The sequence below is a fragment of the Cervus elaphus genome, chromosome 14, assembly GCF_910594005.1.
Source record: "Cervus elaphus chromosome 14, mCerEla1.1, whole genome shotgun sequence".
Taxonomy (NCBI): Eukaryota; Metazoa; Chordata; class Mammalia; order Artiodactyla; family Cervidae; genus Cervus; species Cervus elaphus.
Genome location: NC_057828.1, coordinates 61,670,748 through 61,695,836, shown reverse-complemented (window position 1 = coordinate 61,695,836; position 25,089 = coordinate 61,670,748). Strand labels below are relative to the sequence as shown.

At 39.9% G+C, this 25,089-nt stretch overlaps 1 protein-coding gene across 2 annotated transcripts in view; it reads right to left on the bottom strand.

The window, feature by feature from the left end:
• RALGPS2 (Ral GEF with PH domain and SH3 binding motif 2) overlaps nt 1-10,144 on the bottom strand; it is a 154,180-nt gene extending 144,036 nt beyond the window's left edge. The window contains exon 1 of one of the 2 annotated variants that reach the window (XM_043924044.1): nt 9,965-10,144. The gene's annotated coding sequence lies outside the window, so the exon portion shown is untranslated. The remainder of the gene's footprint in view (nt 1-9,964) is intronic. The other variant, XM_043924045.1, reaches the window with a different exon arrangement.
• Nucleotides 10,145-25,089: the final 14,945 nt, after the last annotated feature.

Sequence of the window (25,089 nt, the reverse complement as noted above, 5' to 3'; positions counted from 1 at the left end):
GAGGTCTCCTGCATTGCAGGTAGATTCTTTACCATCTGAGTCACTACAGAAATACTCTAAGTTATGTGACAAAAATAAGATAGGGAAAAGGTCTACAACAAGCAATAAAACCAATATTCTTCATACATGAAGAGCTCTAACATGTTATTAATGTTAAGCAATAGGATGCTTCAACTGCACTGGTAATGTTTCATTTCTCAAGTTAACTGTATTTTTTTTTCTTTTCCATTATGGTTTATCAGAGATATTAAAAATAGTCCCTTGTGCTATACAACAGGAACTTGTTGTTTATCCATTCTATATAACAGTTTGCATCTGCTAATCCCAAACTCCCCATCCATCCCTCCCCTAACCCTCCCCTTGGCAACCACCAGTCTGTTCTCCCTGTGAGTCTGTTTCTGTTTCATAGATAAGTTCATTTGCATCATATTTTCGATTTCACAGGTAAGTGATATCATTTGGTATTTGTCTTTTTCTATCTGAGGTGTTAAGTATATTAATCTTTTATGTACTTTTTTGTTTATCTGACTTATCTGCTTAAAAAACTTTTAAGAGATAAGAATATAAGCAATAACTATATAAGAAATGTACTTAACCTTCAAACAAGCAAACAATCCTCCTTTTAGGAATTCACCAAAAGGAAATGACCAGAAAAGTACAGGAAGATGTATAAGAAAAGATGCTAACTCTATCACTCTTTACAATATATAAAAGTTAGAAACAACCTAAGTGTCCCATCAAGAGATTGCTTAAATAAATTATGATGCACCCACAGACAGTGATATGATGCAACCATTAAAAATGAAGGCAGATATGGCTGATTCACGCTGATGTTTGGCAGAAACCAACAAAATTATATAAAGCAATTATCCTTCAATTAAAAATTAATTAATAAAAAACTGAAGGCAGAGAGAAACTGTCTTTGGAAATGATATAAGTATCCTTGAAAGTATACAAAGACTTTTTACATGAGCACCAGATTTTTTAAAGCTTATTTTTTTCATTTTTTTCTGGCTTGATGTGTTTTATTTTTTTTATTGAGATACACATAAATACTAAAATCTACTTATGAATTTTTACTATGTAGGGGTGCATGTAATCACCAGTCAAATAAAGATATAGACCATTTCCAGCATTCCAGAAGTCTTGCTCTGCTAGTCCCAATCCTTAAACCACTACTCTGACTCCCAACAACAGAGATGAGTTTGACCTTTTCCTGAGCTTCAAGAAAAAGAGAATCACACAGTACATACTCTTTTGTGTCTGATTTCTATCAATAGTTGGTGATATTCACCCATATTTGCTAAATATAGCAGTAGTTCCTTCTTTTTCACTGATATATAGTATTTCAACGTAGGGCATACCACAAATTATTGCTACATTTTTCTGCTGATGGGCATCTGGCTTGTTTCCAGTTGGGCGCTATTATGGAAAACAAACTGCTACATTTTTTCAGATTTTGTAAATGTTTTATTTGTATTGCTTATTTAGTTTTAGATATTTATATTGATAAAAGAAATCAAACAATCCAAAAAAATATAATAAGGAAAAAAAAACCCTGGTATCTCACCACATAGACAACTACCACTTTCTTTTCAAGATTTATGTTTATTATGTTATAAATGCTGTTTCTTCTAAATCAAGCCCTTTTCCTTCAAGTTATTTTCTCCCTTCTTTCTCTCCCTCTTTTTTACCTAAGACCAACTAGGTAACAAATGTTTACATCTGGTGTGTAACATTTTTCAATCTTACAAGATCATTTATACTCTGTAATACACATCGGATTTTTACCGTTTTATTAAAATGGGATATTTTATACTTTCCTCTGTAACTTGCTTTTCTCAATTAAATATAGTGCCATTGCCTCATATCACTGATTATTTTTGCCATGGCTTGCTTTTTTAAACAGCTTTGAAATATAAGTCACATACCATATAATTCATCCATTTAAAGTATACAATTCAGGAACTTCCCTGGTGGTCCAGTGGTTAGGACTCCTGAATTTTCACTGACAAGGTCTCACATTCAATCCCCGATCAGGGAGCTAAAATACGACAAGCCACACAGAGAGGCCAAAAAGAAAAAGTATACAGTTCAATGGCATGTAGAACTATCAGTGCGGTCAACTGTAGAATATTTTTAAAATCTTAAAAAGAAACCCTATACTCTTTAGGCCTCCCCATCCCCTACCTGCAACCTTAAGCAACCACTAATCAGCTTTCTGTCTCTACAGATTACCGTTCTGCATGTTTCATAAGAATGTAATCATACAATATCTGGCATTTTGTGACTGCTTCTTTCACCAAGCATAATATTTTCAAGATTTACTGATGATATAACATGTATCGTACCTTACTCCTTTTAAGGGCTAAATAATAATCCCATTGGATGGATATACCACATTTTGTTTATTCACTTGTTGGGTGATGGACATTTGTGTTATTTCTATTTTTTTCCTTACAATGAATAATGTTGCCATAATCACTTGGGAACAATTTTTTATAGAGACATGCTTTCATCTTCCTTGGGTATAAACCTAGGAAAGAACTGCTGGGTCATAATGGTAACTCAACATTTAATCTCCTTAAGAACTGCCACACTATCTTCCAAAGAAGCTACATAATTTTACATTCCTGTTAGTGTTTGAGGGATCCAATTTCTCAACATCCATTCCTATACTTGCTACATCAGCAAACTTTTTAAATTCTAGCCCTTCTAGTAGTGTGAAGGGGTATCTCATTATAGTTTGATTTCACTTCCCTTATACCAGTCCCCAGGTCATGGACTGCTGTCTGTCCATGGCCCGTTAGGAACTGGGCCACGCAGTGGGGCTAGTGCGTGAAGCTTCATCTGCTGTTTCCCACTGCTCACATTACTGCCTGAACCACCACCCCCAACTCCTATCCATGGAAACTGTCTTCCACGAAATTAGTCTCTGGTGCCAAAAAGACTGGGAACCACTGTCTTACAGCTAATGACGCTGAGCATTTTCACAATGCAAACAGGTATTAAAGCATCATTTTGTATACTTTAAATGTCTTACAATTTTGTCAATTATACCTCAAGAAAGCTGAAAAAAAAATACATTTAATAACATTATATTTTCTCATCTCTGCATAATGTTCCTTTCTTTGTTAATGTCATTGTGTGTATTTAATTATATGTTAGCTAAAATATAAATGTAATAAGGGCAAATGTTGTTGTATTTTTGTTTACAGCTGTATCCCCAGCACCAAGAACTATTCTGGAACACAGAAAATGCTCCATGGCTTTTAAAAAATGAATAAACAAATGATTTCTAAATCAAATGTGCATTTGGGAAAAATTATAGTACTTTCTTTTGGCATTTCTCTACAAATGAGAAGTTGTATAGGCCATGTCTGTATGCATAAAAACATATACACATATAAGTATCCAGTACTTATAAGGGAATAGTTCTGATGATTAATTTAAAAAACCTCACCTGACTGGGGCGGTGGGGGGGCTTTAGTAAGATATCATACTTGGTGAGATTTTAGAGAGATTTCTACTAAAGCCAGGAACCTGAAATTTAGAATCATCTCTCTCAGATAGTGAGCCCTTAATGCGGACTAGCCAACACAATACATTCCTCTCCTCTCTTCTCTTCACTTTTCCACTCTGACGGATGACTGTGTCAAACCTCCAAAACATACAGCCATTCTACCTCACTCTCAGCTAACGAGTTTGCTTATCATATTATCATACACTAACAGAAAACCTCAGATGAGAACTTCCTCAAGCCACCACCATCATGTCTCTGCCCATATATTCTGTTCTTCTCTCCCGACTCCTGGTAAAGCAACGGCTAATCCCTCCACCTGTGCTCAGATTGGGGTCAGCAAACCACACGCCTGTGCTGTCTGTGGCAGCTTCATGCTGCAAAAGCCAAGTTGAGTAGCAGTAACAGACGGTACTGCCCACAAAGCCTGCAATACTAGTCAGCCCTTCAAACAAAAAACTGGCTCAGGCTTACACTAGATGATCACCTCTCCTCTCATCTAATACAGACACTGCTGGTTGAAGGGCCCAGTAAGTCCTGTGCAGAAGAAATGAGGTAAGACCCACACAAAACACACAAGACATCAGAGATACAGGCTGATGACCAAGAAAGGATCTTAACAGAAACTAGTCATGTAGAAAGGATGAAAATGAAAGGGCATAAGACTTTTCAACAGCCACCTGAAGCCAGGTCATTACAGTACCACCCCTTAAATTTTGAAGGACAATTACTTCACTTCAGAATCCCACACTGAGATGGGCCGAATTGTCAACCAGCTGTCACGGTAGAAGAAAGGTATTTTCAGCAATGCAAACATCTCAGTAATTTCACCTCCTCAAACACTCTTTTTTGAAAGTTACTGAGGGATGTATTTCACCCAAAAAAAAAGGGTAAATCAGAGAAAGAGAAGGACAGGGATCCAGAGAACATGGGCTCTAACACAGGGAAAAGGTAAAGAGAACTCCCAGAGTCACAAAGGGAAATCACAAGCTGATACCCAGCAGAGTGAAGAGCCCCAGTACTGATCTGGGCAAAAGTACGGGGAACTCTGAGATATTTCCAATTAAAAAAAAAAAAAAAATCAAGCAATCTGATGTGTTGGCACATACTGAGACAGTTCCGGGGGGGAGCGGGAGACAGAGACAAATCAGACACTAAGCAAAAAAAAAAGAAAAAAATATTTAATATTTATTTACTTGGCTGCAACAGGTCTTAGTTGTGGCACGCAAACTCAGCTGTGGCATGTGGGATTTAGTTCCCTGATCAGCAATGCAACCCAGGCCCCCTGCACTGGAGCAGAGAGTCTTAGCTACTGGACCACCAGAGGAGTCCCCCCAAAATTTTAAATTCATGCAATATAATCATAGAATACTGTATAGTTCAACAGTAAACAGATACACAAAGTCATAATAATGTAAACAATAGACAGTGACAGTTACATAACTATATGTTACATTAGGAGTATAACATATTAGGAGCTGACTATATTAGGAGATATAGGGAGAGGAAGCTCAGTGGGCCTAAGAACCCTAAAGCATAGACTCATCTTCCAGAGGAGGAAGCCAACATATATTTAAAATTGAAAAACAAGTAATACCTTAAAATATGGACGTAAATATCAGAAAGAAAAAAAAAAACAGCTAAATGTATCAAAAATAATTGCTCTAAAAGCAGGAACTGGGAGGGAAAATTATTCAGGGGGTGGGGTTTTCATTTTAAGTCTTACAGTACAACTTTCTTTTTAACTGCACAGGTGTATTATTTAAAGTGAAAGTTAATGTGTTGTTGTTTTCAAGAAACATAACTACTGTTCTTTGTATCATTTAATATCAATTAATTCAACCACTCCACAAATTTTATCTGGGCATTGACTGTGCCAGGCACTTTTCTAGGTGCTAGGAAGACATCAGTGAGCCAAGTCTTTGACCTCGTGAAGGACCTCAAGGAAGCTCCCTCCTTATATCCAGAGGGAAGCAGACAATAAGCAAATTACCATATGCTATAATGTCAGATAACTGTTGTGAAGAGAAATGAAGATGAGAGTAGAGTGTGATGGGGCTGCTATCTAGGCAAGGTTTTCAGAAAAGGGTTCTCCAAGAATGAGCAAGAAGGAAACTGAGCTCTAAAGGAAATATCTGTTTGGAGAAAAGGTCATATAAGCAAAATAACAGAAGGGTATCAATTAAGCTCAAGGTGAGGGCTTCATTTTTCAAGCCTCTCATACGCCAAAGCCATGTGTCATTCAAAAGCCTGTACCAAAGTTCCCTGTGGTGGCACACACAGACTGCCAGGCACCTTCACGCTGAGCCCTGTGAACACTGCTTCCCACACCCCTAACTAGCCATTACTTACTAAAGTGACTGGCTAAATATATACTCAAACTTTCTTCTTTCCACAGAATAGGCAGATGTCATATATTTCAAATTCCAGCGTTTTTATTCCTATTACATGGTTAAAAGGTTTCATAAACCAAAAGTTCAAGATGTTAATCAAGAAAGACTCTAGATTAATTTCAAGCTACCGAAATATATCACATTCAATCTTTATTTTCTCACTAAAGAAAAACCGTAAACCAACGGGAGTAAGACACATTTGAAAAAACAATTTAGAGGGTAATTTTATTCTCCAAGAAACCTCACTCAGGTTGAGCCAGAGTTTCAGGCTATCTGAATTATCTTGTTATTGAAAACTGAGTAACTAAAAAAATGTAGCATCTAGAGGGAAGCAATTTGCTTTATTCTAAATACAACTGTTATACAATAAAAACTTCACATTCAGAAAAGAGGATTAATTCTAATACATACATCTTATTCTCAAAACACTTATATCATTAAAAGTAGATCCAAACTGTCTTTTTTTATACAGCAAAAAAAAAAAAAAAAGAGCAGAACTTTTAGATTCTAAACAGGTCTTAAAAGTTTAACTTATGAAAAGAAAACAAATTCAACTAATTAAATCTCAACTAACAGTTGGGTTTAGAGTTTAAAAGTTACTTAGAAATTTCTGGAAAAGCAGACTAGCCGCTATACTGTATGCTGAACTGTAGCAGTGGATATTGATGCTCCCCCCATCAACACTCCCCAGGTGGAGCATCACCTTGTAGTAAGAGCTGAGACTTGGGTTTAGGTTCACCGCTTGCTCGGTGGCGTACTCACATTTTCAAACCCATTTCCTCAGCTCAAAATGGAGATGATGATACCTACACATGGTCAACGTTCTGGGCTTCCCCAGTGGCTCCATGGTAATGCAGGAGACAGGGACTCCATCCCTGGGTGGGGAAGACCCCCTGGAAGAGGGCATGGCAAGCTACTCCAGTGTTCCCGCTGAGAAAATTTCATGAACAGAGGAGTGTGGCGGGCTAACGGTCCATGGGGGGAGGTCACAAAGTGTCAGACACGACCAAAGCGACTGGGCACACGCACAAGGTCCATGTTAACTGTTAGCACTCCTGTAAGTGAGAAGTGCCAACACATTTAAGAATCAACAGTATATTAAAAAGTTTTGTGATCTGCAAAGGTCCCTGGATGGGGATGATCCCCTGGAGAAGGAAATGGAACCCACTCCAGTATTCTTCCCTGGGAAATTTCATGGACAGAAGAGCCTGGTGGGCTATCGTCCATAGGGTCACAAAAGAGTCAGACATGACTTAGCGACTAAACAACAACAACAATTTGCGACAAACTATACCAATGCTTGTCATATTTTGAAAAGAGAAATTTTAGTCAGAATTCTCTGATTTAGCGATAATGGTTATTAGGTTCTACCGAAGAACAATAGGACCTTGGTCCACTCACACATACACAGCCAGAGGAAGAAGAAATTTAGGGAACGATTTAAAAAATTTAGGGAAAAAAAAGAATTAGACTCCCTTAAAAACAAGTGCCAAGAAAAATATTTTTAGCAAACATCTCATTTAACTATATAAACCAAAAGTATAAAGCTGTCTAACCACATGTAAACTGTGCATCATGTGACTTAAGGTAGAGTGTTTATTTTGGGGAACCAGATACCCAAAGTACATAAACATCAGTGTATTTTTAAAATAACTTGTCTTGATGCTTTTGTTCACTTAGTAGTAATTCCCACTATCCTTAGAAGGAAAAACACAACAAATATCCTTAACCAAAAAAACTCTTCAGAGAAGTTTTTACTTCTTCAAGTTGTAAACTAGTGCTAAATGTGTTATCTGACAATCTGCCTCCTTACCCTTTAAGCTCCGTCAGGGCACAGATCTATCCTTTTCTCTGTTGTATCACCAACATCGAGGCAACTAACTGGCACCAAGTAGAAAATCAATAAACATGTGTAGAATGAATGTACAAACTGGGTCTTAAATTGCAACAGAACAATTTCATTTATACATATATTCATCCTTCACTACAAAAAACTGCTGTCTCAGCTGTAATGACATGTACTAAGCTAAAAGAGACATGTACTAGGTAGATAAACACACACACAAATACATTACTCACACATATGATAAAAGTGCATAAAGTAAAGGATCCACAAGGTCAATTTTAAAGTAGTTATATTTTCTCTCAGGATATTATGGTCAGTTCTTGCTGATAATCAAAGTATATATCAAAAAAGCAGATTGCAATCTGGAATGATTTAGGCAAAATGAACAATATTTCCAGAGTTCCATTCTCAGTATTTTAAAGTCAAATTTCTTAATTGAATGAAAGGTGGAATAAAATGGAGGGGGGGGGAAGATAGATCTTACCATTTCAAAATAATGTCCTTGCATTTGGTCTTTAAGCTAATAAGATAAGTACTTTTCCAAATCTTTGAAGCCAGACGATAAACTTTATGCCTACAAAGCTTGAGTAAGAGGCTTTTATTAAAATAATACCGTTTGGATAAGATCCTTCATAATTCTAAAGTCTCCAGGAAGATATGCAGCAGTAACAGTAACACACATTATTTATGATTTTACAGCACTGTATAACCATAATTATCTGGATGGAATAGGCTTTTAGGGCTAGCAAGCTATGATCTATGACTGTAATACTATGCTGCACAGATCCAAAAGTTTCCCAAAATTCTGATGGTCATCTTCAAAGAGACAGAGCTGGCTTGATGGTGAATACAGAAAAACACCACGATCAACTCACAAACACCGGTACGAAAACAAAGGTCTCTACAGCAACTACAGCGCTGAAATTTTAAAATCCTGGGCATGTAAAAGATAAAACTCAATTAACTGCTGACTGTATTTCCTTCTTAACCATCTTAAAGGCCAGGTACTCTGTATTTCTTTTCAGAGCTTTCTTCAACAGAAATTTAGTGTTTCAACGGCCCTCCTCCACAGCCAACATCAGTGCCCTTTCTTCTTCCTCCCTCAACCCTCCTGGGTAAAACAAATTAACATTTGTACTAAGGTACCTCCTATCAGCTCGCAGCTTCTTCCCAAACACGCCCACGTACAGTGAAACTGGACTGCGTCTACACAACACACAGCTACAGGAAAAGAGCTTTGATGGGGGCAGGTGGGGAGATAATTTAGCTCAGCACAGGTTTAAGGTTATTTTCCAGATACAGATAACAGCTCCTCACTCCTGGCTCGGGTTTCTCTCAAATCACCTCCAAAGCATGGTGTTTATGAGCCTACCTAATCCAACATTGCAATGGAATCCCGGATATTTGCAGACTGATATCCCCGCTCTGCAAGTGTTTGATCAGACCCGTGGAGGAACCTCTTTTTTTATTCTTATTTTTTCAGCACGCCCGCTCCTAGCAGTACAGCACACCCGATCTCCGGCAGCGGGCAGCGGCCCCCGGCCCCGCGTCCCGCCGCGCGGGGCCAGCGCAGAACCGGTCCCCTCCCGGTCCGAGTCGGCGGGCGACTCGGACTGCGGGCCGCTCCGCAACAGGTCACCCGGACCGCGAGAGTGCGGGTCCGCAAGGCGGCCAGCTGGGCGGCCGGGCTCCGGGGTCGCAGATGCGAGGGCCGGGGAGGGGGTGTGGCCCGGCTCGGCGGGTTCCGGCTCCCGGAGCCCCGGCTCCGCTCACCTGAAGGGAGGCTGAGGCGCCACTCGGCGCCAAGACTGCGCGGGCGGAGGCCGGGGGCTTCCGCCACCCAGGGGAGAAGCGAGGCGAGGCGGGTTGACCCCCGGCCTCAGGACAGAGACCCGGAGCGGGGACCCCATGGCCGCCTCCTGACGCCGAGAGCGAGCCGCCGAGGGAGGCGCGGCCCTGGGTTCCGAGCCCCCTCCTCCCTCAGCCCGAGCCCCGAAACCCCCTCTCCTCACCGAGGGCGAGCAGTCCCGGGGCCCGCGGCCGGGCGAACGACACACACCGCAGCGCCCCGGGCGCCGCCATTCCCCGCGCTGCCGCCGCCGCCGCTGCGGCTCCGCGCCGCTCGGGGGGCGCAGCGCACCCACCTTCCCTCCCCCCGCACCGCCCACCGAGGCTCCGCACCAGGCCCGCGGCGAGGACACCGACCTGTGCAGCCCCGGCAGACGCCTCGGAGGTTGGAAAGAAGGCGCTGGCCTCCCGTTCCGCCGTTTTGCTGCCGCCGCCGCCGCCGCCTAGGCTAGCGCTCAGCGACCCGAGCAGTCGGCGTCTCTCATTCAGCGCCGGCCGCCGCCGCGGCCGCTCGGGGGAGGGGAGTGAGCTGGATCCACCCCGTCCGCGCCGGGGGTGGGGGAGGAGAGCGGGCCGGGCGGGGGCGCGCGCCGAGCAGGCGGGGCGGAGCCGCGCTCGTGCACCAACCGAGCGCGCTCGCGCGGGCCCCGAGCGCCGCGGCCGGAGGCGGGGGTCTTCCCGGCGCGCGCCCCCGCCAGCGGCTCCTCTGCCGGGCCGAGCCCAACTGTCCCCGGGGGCCCGTGGCCGCGGCGCGCGCCCACAGCCGCAGTCCCTCCGCCCCGCGCCCGCCCGAAGGAGGGGCAGCTACCGGCCAAACGAGGGGGCGGGGAAGGATTGGAGGGACGCACAGGTGGGGCCTCCGCGGCAGCCCGGCCACCGGCTCCCCGCGCCCGGCCCTCCGCGGTGAAATCCGCTGCGGTGGCCGCCGCCTTCAGCGCCTGGCACCTTACCTTTAAGGCCAGAGAACGAAGTCTGGAAACCCTCGGCTCCCGGATCCAATATCCTGCCCGCGCCAGAGGTGTTTTTCGAAGTCACTGCGCTCAAGTGAGGGGGTTCCACATGTGAAGAGCCACCCCACTGCCGTAGGATCATAAATTATAGAGATCAATACTCTCTCGCATTAAGATTCAGGAGGTGTTAGAAGTAGGCCTTTGTGTGATGCCCTTGGCTTAATGAGCAGATGACAGGGACTTTGGCATCCCTTGGGCCTCAGATTGATGAGTTCCAGGTGAGCAGTATTTTCACGTTGAATGCAAGAACAAGATTCTGGAATATTAAATATTTCCTGTGAATAAAAAAGGAATGGATTTCGCTAAACAGCGGAAGAGTGTTGTTTCGGAGGATGCACTATACGGGGTGGCCTATTTAGAATTAGCACCATTTGATGCAGTCTGACTATAAATGGAAGGTGAGCCACCTTTGTATATGTTATCATTAGACCATTTAGAAATGGATGGTTTATTGGATGATCTGCCTGTCTCTCTCCGGGCAATGTATGGTAGAATGTGAAAGGAATACTGTGAACCAGCGTTGCCCGTAAAACAGGAAAGCGACAAAATCCTTCCCATTTACTTTCTTTCCTCTCTAATAACCCCTAAACAGAACAGATTAATCGTGTATATTGTAGGATGCTAATTATTTCCTCCCTTGACTGCCCTTCACTCTAGTTAGGGAAGCTAGAATGCCCTTCAACCCTTGTCTCATAAATAGAATTACTTCTTTAAAGCGCTCCCCTTCCCCACACCCAAAGTTGTTAAAGAGCAAACAAAAAAAGGATAGGTAAAGTTCATGTTCTTTTCATTTTTATTTCATTTACTTTCAAAGAAAGTCCTTTTAAAAAAATCATGATGAAATCACTAGGAGAAGCAGAGAAACCAAACTTTCAAATGAAAATAGACCAAGAAAAAGTAGACAGACTAATGGTGAGAAGGGGAGAACGTGTGATGTATACAGGAAGGTTTTCCACAGATGTTAATTGCTTCAAGTTCCAAAGAAACAACAGGCAAACAGAACTAGCACAAATCCTTCTAGTTGGGTAAATCTTTAATCTTCTTAAATTGTTAGAGAATACTCTTTTCCATACAGAAAAGGTTATGTGCCCACAGTAATAATTCAACAATATAAATCTGTATATATAAATCCCATTATCACTGTTTTAAAAATAATAGGAAAACTGAGGAACAACAGGGAATTTTATTTTGTGTAATTGTCTTGTAATAACTTTAAATTTTGATTAGGGTTTCTCCTTGCTCAACATAGTGCGACTCATAAAAGAGAAAATTCTGATAGTAGCCTTTGCAATGGAACCAACAGCCAGAAGTTGAACTTCATACATCCAGTATCCACATGGGGGAGATAACTTCAAGTACCAGGTATGTGGGAAGCTTTCAGGAGTTACTTTATATTTTCTCACCTTTGCAGGACCTTCCCTTGGCCGGAGACGTATCACTGCCAGTGTCTGTTGCAGAAACTGTCCCACTTCTACCAGCAGTCAGGCCACACACTGTGTATCTTCTATCTCCATTGTACTCAGGTGAGGCAGACCGTCACAATCTCTTCTGTTTGCTGGAGGGAATGATGAGTGATATGAACCCAGTGGGGATCCTCATTTCCTACCCGCTGGTGGTTTCAGTGTGGACATGACCCAGCTCCTGCAGAAAAGATCTGAGCTAGAATCTGCTGTAATTTCCCAAAGTTTTCCGTTTTCCATGGACAGTATTGACTCTGCGTGAGTTAGCTGAAACAGATTTCTCCAGCCTCGGAATCACCCAACCTCGGAACGGCCTGCACCACACTATCTGACTTGCGCTTATTGTAAAAGCCTTTTCTCTGTACTCTTCACCTGGTGGGGTTGATTGAGAAAAAGAAATGGGCTTTCAGGAAACAGGACTCAGAGCTCATTTCTTCCCTTGACACCTACAAAGGTTTTCATTGCTTTCCACAGTTAGCAATAAAACTAGGAGGGTTTCATAAAAACAAATGAGCCTGTCTTCCTACATCTACCAATAATTTTAAAAAAATTTACTGGAAGAGCAAAGAAGTTTTCATCTGGACTCGAGAAAAAGTCCTGTGACTCATGAAGCTAGGCCATGGAGATACTAAATTCTAACATACTGAATTTCTGAGTTTGGCATAATTACTCAAAATCTGTTTCTCATGTTGATAACCTGTAAAATAGTAATTTTATTAACCTTTAGAGTTGTGTTAAGTTCAAATTTCCAAATTTCGTTAAGACTAAGAATTTGTGTATAAAAATACAGAAAAAAGGTCACTCTCAATGTCTGTTTTTTTTTTCCAAAGCTTGGAAATTATTTTAGGAAGTCAGTGTCCTTTCCTATTCATTGATATGCAAATGAAACAGTGACTTTTTACGTCCAAAGAGGAAGAACAGCAAATTTTCTTTATCAGAGCATCTTTAATCATGGTTAAGTTCTCTGAGTTGCCATTTTTTTTTTCCTGAGTTGCTTGATGTTTTCCATTTGCTTTTGCCAAAAGACAAGAAATATACAAAGTCTTAGTGTAACAAAAAGTACTACTGTATAAAATAGAAATGCCATTATATAAAATAGAAATCAATAAGAATTCAATATGCTTAAAAGTAGTTTCAGAACAACCACCATTATGTAACAGTTTTATTACTGTCCATCAATCTTATTTCCAAGGGGTAAGCCAAGGAACTCATTTAGATGTAGAACAAGCAGTTTCAAAGACGAGACCACCACTGTAAAAAAGAATCAACAAATAGCTCTTGTCATTACAGCTGTCAAAACAAAATCGAACTGGTGGCATAAGAAAGCTTATTATTTCAGTAACACTTAATTCTTTTACAACCAACAGAATTTCAGTAATAACATGTATCTCTGTCATTTTCCTAAGCTTTAATCTTTTTTTTCAAATATCTTTACTGGCTGGACATTTTGAAAAGATCTGTTATGTTTGTAGTGTTCTGGCTGAAAGTATAGGCAAAGTAGCATATTCAAAATTCAAATGCACAGGGGTTTGAAGGAATAGACAGGTATTCTCCAGAAAACTTGACACCAAGTTACTGGAAGAGCCTGCCACAATTCCCAAATCAAGAGACACAGGCCACAGATAATAAGATACAAAGAACAGAGATAATCACCCGTCCATTCAAATAAGAGCAACAAATTTCAAAAGGCATCAGTTCAGTCGCTCAGTCATGTCCAACTATTTGCAACCCCATAGACTGCAGCACGCCAGGCTTCCCTGTCCATCACCAACTCCTGGAGCTTGCTGAAACTCATCCATCAAGTCAGTGATGCCATCTAACCATCTCATCCTCTGTCATCCCCTTCTCCTCCTGCCCTCAATCTTTCCCAGTATCAGGGTCTTTTCCAATGAGTCAGTTCTTCACATCAGGTGGCCAGAGTATTGGAGCTTCAGCTTCAGCATCAGTCCTTCCAATGATTATTCAGGATTGATTTCCTTTAGGATTGACTGGTTTGATCTCCTTGCTGTCCAGTAAGGACTTATTTTATGACTGAGCTATCTGTCACAAGGGCAGCTCTGCAGGGATGTATTTACTTCGTGAAGATTAATGTTTCCCTGGAACAACTCTTAGGAAGACAAACTAGTATGTAAATAAATGTTTGTATGAACTAATACAAATTAACTTTAAGGACAATTTCAGTAATGCCTTATTTATATGACAGGATAAGGAAAGAGGGCAGCAAGGGATTGAACATAATTAGATTTTCTAGGTAACTGAGGTTTTCATCTTCAAGTACTAGTAACAGTTTCATTTAACCCACTTGTATTGATGTTTTTTTCTGAAATACCACTTGCTTCTCAGCCTGAAACTAATAAAATATGGTGTAGCTTAACCTATTCCTAATGACCCAGAGGTGTCTTATATCTAACAAAAGCTATAATACCAGGATTTCCCCAGAAGCTTAGAAGTACTTAGTACCCTTCACTCTACAATAAATCATCATGGCCTACTATGTTCTCACACTCCTTTGAGTCTAATTGAGCCGGACAGTCCTCATGATCAGTCCTCCTGCTGTCCCTTCTTGCTGCACTGCTGCCGCAGCATTGCCCGTGTGCACATGCACACCTCCGTTTGAATCGTCTTATCATGCTAGCCAAATAACCGATATTTTTTAAAAGGTAGGAGTAGAGAAACTCAGATAATGCCAAAACAACTCTGATATGTGGGGCAAAAGCCATCTGCCTACTTTCATATTTTCCTCTCTATTTTGGAAATTGAGTTTACCAGATAAGTAAATTATTATTGCACTCTACTTCCTTTATAAAAATGTCCTACATACTTAATGAAAGGTGAGAATCTTTGTCAACAGTGTTCATCACAGTAGTTTCCTCATATTCATATACCCTCCATTCAGATTAAGGCTAGAGGACTTCCCTGGTGGTCCAGTAGTCGAGAATCTGCCTGCCAGTGCAGGGCACGTGGTGTGGGATCCCTGGTCTGGGAAGACCCCACATGCTGCAGAGCAACTAAGCTCCATGTCCCACAGTGACCGAGCTTGCACTGAGTCCATGAGCCACAACTACTGAAGCCTGAGAGCGCCTGGAGCCATGCTCCACAACAAGAGCCAGTGCTCCACCAAGGTGAGAAGCCAGCACACCCACAACTAAAGAGTAGCAGCTCCCCCACCCTGCAGCTAGAACCAGCACAAAGAACCAGCACAGCCAAAAATTTAAAAAAAAAAAAAAAGTTAGAATTACAAAACAATAGGAATTCATAAATCCACACTAGTAATAAACAGATTAATCAGTGGAGAAGAAGGACATACTCTTGCTTATACTTGAACAGGTAAATGTGGGGGGAGTACTGGAATTGGACAGTCATTTTGCAACCACAGTGGCAGAGTTTGGGTAAGACAGGAATCATCAATAGGCATTAACTGTAGGAGAGAAATTTTGATGAGGAACAGGATATTTGGGTCATCTTAGAATTCTTCCTAGAAATATCCTGTTAGTTGCAAGGAATGAAACACGGTAATTATACACTGGAGAAAGTGAACAAAACCTTTACCAGGTAATCAAAATTAACGTCACGAGTGAGGGACAGATGGACGTTCTTTGCCTCAAGATGCAGTTCCCAGAGGACGCAGCATCTAATGAGGAAGTGAGGAAATATAATGAGGAATCTAATGAGGAAATATCAGATAAATCCCAAATGAGGATTGTTATGTTGTCTTTTTTTTTTTTTTAAAGGGGGTAGGAGTTGTATTCTTCAAATTTGTCAATGCCATGAAAGGCAAAAGTTGTGAAAATATTCCAGCTAAAGAGCCATGACAGCTAAAGGCAATATGAGATACTAGGTTGGATCCTTAAATGGAGGGGAAAATTTTATAAAGCAAATTATTATATTAATTGGAAAACAGATGTGAGATTGATTAATGTATTGTATCATTATATCATTAAAATCACTGAAATTCATAACTATACTGTAATAATGTCCCTAAATACTGAAATATTTAGGAGTAATGAGCTAAGATCTATGTATGATTGGAGGAAAGAAATATATATATATATATATATATATATATAAATCCATGGAATTTTCTAGGCAAGAGTACTGGAGCGGGGTGCCATTTCCTTCTCCAGGGGAATCTTCCTGACCCAGGGATCGAACCTGGGTTTCCCGCATTGTGGGCAGACGCTTTACCATCTGAGCCACCAGGGAATCCCATATATATGTATATAGATATAAAGAGAGAGGGAGAGACAAGAGAAAACAAAAGTAATAAAAAAGTGAAATGTTAACAATAAGTGACTCTGGATAAACGTTGCTTGGCTATTCCTTGTAACTTCTATAAATCTGAAGTTATTTCCAAATAAAAAGCTTTTTTTTAATTAAAAGGATTTTTTAAAAAGAATTAAAATAAAAGCAGCAGTGACAGAAGTAAGCAATCCATAGACTGTATAGCATGCTAATTATTTTAAATGGCCACCTTACTGCCAAATCCCACATGCTTTCTAAAAGGACTACTTCCATGAAATTGTCTCATCTCTTGGGTTAAAATTACAGAAACAGTGAATTTTATAATTAAAGAGTCATCTTATCCAACCTTTTTATTTCATAAATGAGGAAACTGTGGCTCAGAGATTCAAGACTTATCCTAAACTCTTGAACCAGTTAACGCGTCAGAGCACCATTTTGATTCTACTTCAGTCTCTACAACTGCTGAGCTTTCTATCTGAGCTTACGACTCAGCTTCTATCACTTTCTCTTTCCTCCTTCCTAACGCTGTTTCCTATGGTTCTTGTATTCCCTTCTTTTTATGATTATACAGGGAATTGTTATGGCCTTACTGTTTCAACTATCACTGTTCCACTGGTGAAAGTCTCCCAGACCTCTGTCCACAAGTCTGATTGCCTCCATGGACATCTAGATGAGGACACTCATCATCAGTTCAATCTCTACAAAACTGAAATAACCACAGGAGAAAAAACAAAAATAAAACCTATGAAAATACACCTACCCTTCCTGACAATCAGAGAAAGAGATATTAAAGCAAGACATGTTTTGCCTAATAGATTGCCCCATTAATAAGACTTATAATGTTCAAGTTTAGCCAGAATGTAGGCAACAGACTGTCTCATAACCTGATGGCAGGAGTTTAAGTGAGCATATCCCTCTGGTGGACAGTTTGCCAAAATTAAGGAAATCTTAGTGTACATACTTTTTGACCCAGCAATTTCACATGTAGGTATTACTTGTCTTAAAAAAAAATACTGTGACGACATTCAAAGAAATATATGGGACTGCTCTTTTAGTATTGTTTGTAATAGCAAGAATTGGAATACTTAATATCTATCAATACAAAGGTAGGTAAATACAATTATACTGTTTCTTTGCATACATGAAAACATAGTTGTATATAGACCAATATGGGAGAGAGCCCAAACAAGTTGAAGGGAATCATGTACATGAGTCTCCCATTTCCTTTTAAGTTGGTGCATACATAGAAATCAGCAGAGAAAAGCTGTCACAGTGGTTACTCCAGGGGAATTGAGTTAGGGGTGGAGAAGGGGACTTCATTTTTCTACTTTATGTATTTCCATTGTTTGCTTTTGTCATTGTGGGTTTTTTGGTTGTTGTTGTTTTTTTTTTGTTTTTTATCAGAAGCATGATAGCTTTTATAAAAGCAACTACAGCAATCAAGAGTTTCCCTCCCTGGTAGCTCAGCTGATAAAGGATCGACCTGCAATGCAGGAGACCCAGGTTCAATTCCTGGGTCGGCATCCCTGGAGGAGGGATAGGTTACCCACTCCAGTATTCTTGGGCTTCCCTGGTGGCTCAGACTGTAAAGAATCAGCCTGCAATATGGGAGACCTAGGTTTGATCCCTGGTTGGGAAGATCCCCTGGAGCAGGGCATGGCAACCCATGCTAGTATTTTTGCCTGGAGAATCTTCACAAAAAGTCGGACACTACTGAGTGACTAAGCACAGCATAGCACAACAATCAAAGAGCTTCCTTTTTAACCTGAAAACATTTCTTTATTCAGTTACTGTTCCTATCACTTCTTCTCTTTTCCAGGCTTTAGAGTGAATGTTTACTCTTTTCTCTCCTTTAACATTTAGCCACTTATTCTTGATCCTTATCATTTATTTGCATATTGTTTTGCAACTATAAGCTCAAACAATGTATGTAGAAAGGTACTCCTAACTAGTCTCTTAGATTTAACTACTCTTTACACCCTTTTTTTATTCTTTTGCTCACTTTTCCTCCTTCACTGTTTTCATTATGTCACATATCTTCTCAATCTTTACTCACTTGCCAGTTGAAAAATTCTCAGTTCTTTATTGTTCAGCAAGGAGGCATCCAGGGACTTCCATAACCTCAGTCCACTCTCCACCTATCACCACGCCACACATTTGTTGTTCAGTCACTAAGTCGTGTCTGACTCTTTGAGACCACATGGACTGCAGCATGCCAGGCCTCCCTGTCCTTCACTATGTCCCAGAGTTTGCTTAGATTCCTGTCCATTGAGTTGGTGATGCTATCTAACCATCTTATTCTCTGCTGCCCCCTCCTCCTTTTGCCTTCAATCTTTCCCAGCATCAGGGTCTTTTGCTATGAGTTGGTTCTTAGCATCAGGTGGCCAAAGTTTGGAACTTCAGCTTCAGCATCAAGCCTTGGTTATAGAAGCTTATTCATGAGTTCCAGAGTAAAACTGCTTTCAAAAATCAAAATACTTTTAGAATAAAAGAGGAAAGTTAAGTGGGAAAAAATAGCATTAGATTTATAATATCACTTCATAAAGGTGATACGGTAGAAAATGGTAGAAAATTTTAAAATATATTACAGAAATATTACAGAAAATTAAAATTAATTTTCTACCATATCACCTTTATGAAGTGATATTATAAAAGATACTTTAAAGAATATCCTTCTATATCTCTCTCTGTATTTATATATCAAGAGATATGCGTATAAAATTCAACAGTGAAACTGGAGTCATTTAGTGTTTTTGCTTACTCTGGTTCTTTAAAGTTTTTGCTAGCTCACAGTCAGGAACTGACTGTGGCTCAGATCATGAACTCCTGATTGCCAAATTCAGACTTAAATTGAAGAAAGTAGGGAAAACCACCAGACTGTTCAGGTATGACCTAAATCAAATCCCTTACAACTATGCAGTGGAAGTGACGAATAAATTCAAGGGATTAGATCTGATAGAGTGCCTAAAGAACTTTAGATGAAGGTTCATCCCTTACGACTATACAGTGGAAGTGACGAATAAATTCAAGGGATTAGATCTGATACAGTGCCTAAAGAACTATAGATGAAGGTTCATGACATTGTACAGGAGGCAGGGATTAAGACCATCCCCAAGAAAAAGAAATGCAAAAAGGCAAAATGGTTGTCTGAGGAAGCCTTACAAATAGCTGAGAAAAGAAGGGAAGCTAAAGGCAAAGGAGAAAAGGAAAGCTATACCCATTTGAATGCAGGGTTTCAAAGAATAGCAAGGAGAGATAAGAAAGCCTTCCTCAGTGATCAGTGTAAAGAAATAGAGGAAAACAATAGAATGGGAAAGACTAGAGATCTAGAAAATTAGATTCAAGAAAATTAGAAATACCAGGGGAAGATTTCATGCAAAGATGGGCTCAATAAAGGACAGAAATGGTATGGACCTAACAGAAGCAGAAGGTATTAGGAAGTGGTGGCAAGAATACACAGAATTGTACAAAAAAGATCTTCATGACCAAGATGACCACAATGGTGTGATCACTCACCTAGAGCCAAACATCCTGGAAGGTGAAGTCAAGTGGGCCTTAGGAAACATCACTATGAACAAAGCTAGTGGAGGTGATGGAATTCCAGTTGAGCTATTTCAAATCCTAAAAGATGATGCTGTGAAAGTGCTACACTCAATATGCCAGCAAATTTGGAAAACTCAGCAGTGGGCACAGGACTGGAAAAGGTCAGTTTTCATTCCAATCCTGAAGAAAGGCAATGCCAAAGAATGTTTAAACTACCGCACAATTCAGTCATCTCACACACTAGCAAAGTAATGCTCAAAATTCTCCAAGCCAGTCTTCAATAGTACATTAACCATGAACTTCCAGATGTTCAAGCTGGATTTAGAAAAGGCAGAGGAATGAGAGATCAAATTGCCAACATCTGTTGGATCATCAAACAAAGCAAGAGAGAGTTCCAAGAAAACATCTGCTTCTGCTTTATTGACTACGCCAAAGCCTTTTTGCCTGTGTGGATCACAACAAACTGTGGAAAATTCTTCAAGAGGTGGAAATACCAAACCACCCGCCTCCTGAGAAATCTGTATGCAGGTCAGGAAGCAACAGTTAGAACTGGACATGGAACAACAGACTGGTTCCAAATAAGAAAAGAAGTTCATCAAGGCTGTATATTGTCACCCTGCTTATTTAACTTATATGCAGAGTACATTATGCAAAATGCTGGGCTGGAAGCAAGATTGCCAGGAGAAATATCAATAACCTCAGATATGCATATGACACCACCCTTATGGCAGAAAGAGAAGAGAACTAAAGAACCTCTTGATGAAAGTGAAAGAGGAGAGTGAAAAGTTGGATTAAAACTCAACATTCAGAAAACTATGATCATAGCATCCAGTCCAATCACTTCATGGCAGTAGATGGGGAAACAATGGAAACAGTGACAGACTTTATTTTTTTGGGCTCCATAGTCACTGCAGATGGGGACTGCAGCCATGAAATTAAAAGATGCATGCTCCTTGGAAAAAAGCTATGATCAAGCTAGACAGCATATTAAAAAGCAGAAACATTACTTTGCCAACAAAGGTCTGTCTAGTCAAAGCTATGGTTTTTCCAGTAGTCATGTATGGATGTGAGAGTTGGACTGTTAAGAAAGCTGAGCGCTGAAGAATTGATGCTTTTGAACTGTGGTGCTGGAGAACACTCTTGAGAGTCCCTTGGACAGCAAGTAGATCCTACAAGTCTACCCTAAAGGAAATCAGTCCTGAATATTCATTGGAAGGACTGGTGCTGAAGCTGAAACTCCAATACTTTGGCCACCTGATGTGAAGAACTGACTCACTAGAAAAGACCCTGTTGCTGGGAAAGATTGTAGGCAGGAGGAGAAGGGGACAACAGAGGATGAGATGGTTGGATGGCATCACTGACTCAATGGACATAAGTTTGAGTAAACTCTGGGAGTTGGTGATGGACAGGGAGGCCTGGCGTGCTGCAGTCCATGGGGTCACAAAGATTTGGACATGACTGCATGACTGAACTGAACTGAACTGAGTGTAGTAATAAAGTTGGTTATCACGTTACAGATGAGAGAAGCTTACTGCATAACCAATGAGTCCTTTCCCTGGAGAGATGCAATTCTATCTGTGGTTTCACATTCCAAAAAGAAATATTCTAACTCCTTCTGAAAATTAGTAACGTAAGCATTTAATTGTACCTCTGTTAGACTAACCAATATATTTTATATAACTCTTACTCTACTTAATAGAGACTTCACTATGACTTAGCATATACAGATTTGAAACTCATTATTGAATACTGGCAATTATATTTGTCTTTAAAAGTCACTGTATCTATAACATAGTGGTTATTATTTAAGAGTATTTAACTTGCTGCAGTCCATGGGATCGCAAAGAGTCGGACACAACTGAGTGACTGAACTGAACTGAACTGAACTTGAGAAAGTATAAATGGTGGTAAAACTAGTTATAGATTGACTTTCAAACTGTGACTGCAGTTGGAAATCATGATTTCATTAAGAACAGTCTGTTAGTCACTTTTCAAAAAATTGTTTTCAATTTACTAATATGTACTATAATATAAACATTACCAGCACACATGCTGAAACTAAAATAAAATCACTTTAAAACTAATGGGCTTTGGGGTCAAATTATACCTAAACATAAATATTGATACTTGTCAAGATGTACTTATATTTCGATACTTTTCTTCCTTATCAACGTTATTAATTTTGAAATATAACCACAAGAAAGACAAGGCTTCTGATAAATTAAAAACAAATTTATTGACTACCTTATAAACTTGGTGAATTGAATATTCATATTTATGTCTGCTACCTTCCAAAATTCACCTAAAATTACAATAAAGTATAAAAAGAATGGAAGAAGAAAGGATAATGGATAAAAATTTTTGGAAGATGAAAAAATAAGGGATAAACAGATTTAAGTAAGTGGAGTAAAATGCAATTAGCTACCTTTGTAAAAGGCAAAAAGAAACCAGCTGATTTGCACAGCAGAACTCTGAAAAGTTTAGGAATTGCAGAGATGGGGTACTGAGAAGACTGTACCCATGTCATTCCTCATGTCATTATTCTAAAGATTAAATAATATTACAAATGTAAAAAAAAAAACCTTGAAAAGTGTTTCTGTCAGGTTTTATAAGTAATATTCTTTGTTATGTGTTATAATGTTCATTTCTAAGCACTTTTCTAAATCACCAATGTTATTCAAATGTTTGGTGCTAGCTTAAAGTTGTAAGACTGGTACAATCACAGTGTCTGCATTTTCTTTTCCTTGTTTCCAAATTACTGCCCAGAAATATCAGGTCAATGATGTGTTTACCTTGTTCTAGATGCCTTCCAAATCTCTGCTTCATCAACCCCTGGGCTAGCCTTGCCTGCCCGTGTCCATGGCAGGCTCCTGAACACTGATCAGGGCCCAATTTGCCTAGAAAGGGAATTCACAAAAACTTACTTGGGCAGCATTTAATCAGCATACCTATTCTTTCTAGAGGGATTCATGTGATAAACCCATTTTAGGCTCTACACTCAACCTGCCACATCATAGGAAGGTGAATGAAAAACCAGTCATCTTTCAACCTCCATAACCCTTCTAGAAGGCCAAAACTCCACACCCTATCCTTCTTACAAATATCAGCTTTTTCCTAACTTTCATTTCCTTTCATATTTATTTCAGTTTGATGTTACCTGTACATATCTCTTTCCATTAGGCGAGGCACTGTGTGATTTTCTCAGGCTTCATATAACCCACTAGGGACAGCCAAAGTGGTGCTTAGCGACAAACGAGCTAGGTTTCACATGAACTATAAATCCTATTCAATTAACCAAACAGAATTTGTTATATAATCAGCAAACAGAAGTCAAACCTAAAATTAGTATTCGAGATCTAGGACAAGAGATAAGAGACAAAAAGTCAGGAAGAAGATGAAATTTCCAGGTAAAAAAATATTAATAGTTCAACTACTGTGTGTGCATGTTAGTCACTCAGTCATGTCTATTTGAGACCCCAAAGACTGTAGCCCGCCAGGCTTCTCTGTCCATGGAATTCTCCAGACAAGAATACTGGAGTAGGTTTGCCATTCCCTTCTCCAGGGGATCTTTCCCACCCAGGGATCAAACCCAGATCTCCTACACTGCAGATAGATTCTTTACCATCTGAGCTACCAGGGAAGCCCTAGTGGTATTTATTTTCTACAGGAAGCCTTCCAACATAACCCATCCTCTAGCCAGATTTATAAGAAATGAAGATTCCCCACTGAATGTCATCAGGAAGAAACTAAAGAGTATAGCCAATGGAAAATGAGCTATCAACTTGAAAACTGTAACATGCTGAAAATTCCTGTTCAGATATAATAATGGGAAAAAATATAAAAAAGAGGAATCTGAAAGGTAATTGTCTAGATACAAAACTGCTTTATCTAGTTAAAACAGAAATATTCTTAGAGTGGGAAGTATCAGTCTGACTCACAATCTCTTATCTAATATTTATTCCCAAAATGAATCTACCTTTCAAGCATGGTGAGATTGAGGGGAGGCATGGCTGGAGAGAGAAGAATTAGGGCCATATGGATGATCTTGCTAGGTAATTTAATAAATTCTCATCCTGATTCTCTTGCCCATTTAGTGAGGTCTCCTCAGCCTCTGTATCCTGATTAAATTTCTCATCCTGCAGAGGATTCCTAGGGAGGACTGCTCCCCATTCCTACTATAACCCAGGAGGCCCCTCCTAAAAGAACAAGATCTCTCTCATGTTCATTATTGCACTTGGCATCAGGGCTCCTGTGTGCACCAGATTAACACTTAAAAAAAAAAGTACATAATAGAACTTCTAGAAACTATCGTATTAACAACTGGTGATGCCTTTAATGCACTTTCTACCTTGAATTTGGTTAATATGTAACTTCTTATAATAGACCTTAAGCTCCTTGAGGATAAGAGTTCCTCCGGATTTGTAGTCCTTTGTTACCACTATCCTAGTGTCTTTCACAGAGAAGGCTTATCATTAAATACGTAACAGATAAAGATGAACAATAATGATAATGGACAAGTCACTTTTCCAGAATCCTGGAATAAATTTTTTTCTACTGGTGAGCCATCAGCTTCTTAAGTCATGGCTCACTTTCTCTTTTATTTCCTTAATTATCATTATTAATACTTACTGGAAAATTTTTCAGTGATATAACAGCATATACCTTGACAACAGATGTTTTAATGTTGTACCAGCTCTTGAGACATATTATTAGCAGACGCTTTTTCATCCCAGCTTGTTGCTAATTTCCTTGAAAGTGGGGACCATGCCTTCAATTTCATCACACCATTCATAACTACTCTGCACACAGTGTTGACTAACGTTAACCATATGCTTTTCATGGACTAGGTGTTTTCTAAGCATTTCATGTGTATTTAATCATTTAACCCTCATGGCAGCCCTATGGGGTAGGTACTAAACATAAGTAGCTAATTCAAGGTCACATAGCTGGGAAGTGGCAGCACCAGGATTTGATTCAAGGCAGTCTTGCTCCAAGTGCATGGTCCTAACCAATCTACTTTACTGCCTCCTAGACAGAAAACATTATAGTGGCTTCCTAAATGACTGATTTAATCTAAAGTATTTCCTAAAGGCATGATTTTTGATCAACAATGGTTTGTGATATAGAAGAGAATTTTCTCCTCCCTTTGTTGTACTGTTCATGTTACTAAAACATCTCCCTTACTACTATAATTCAACTTTGTTGTTCTTGGAATTCTTTTTTTTTT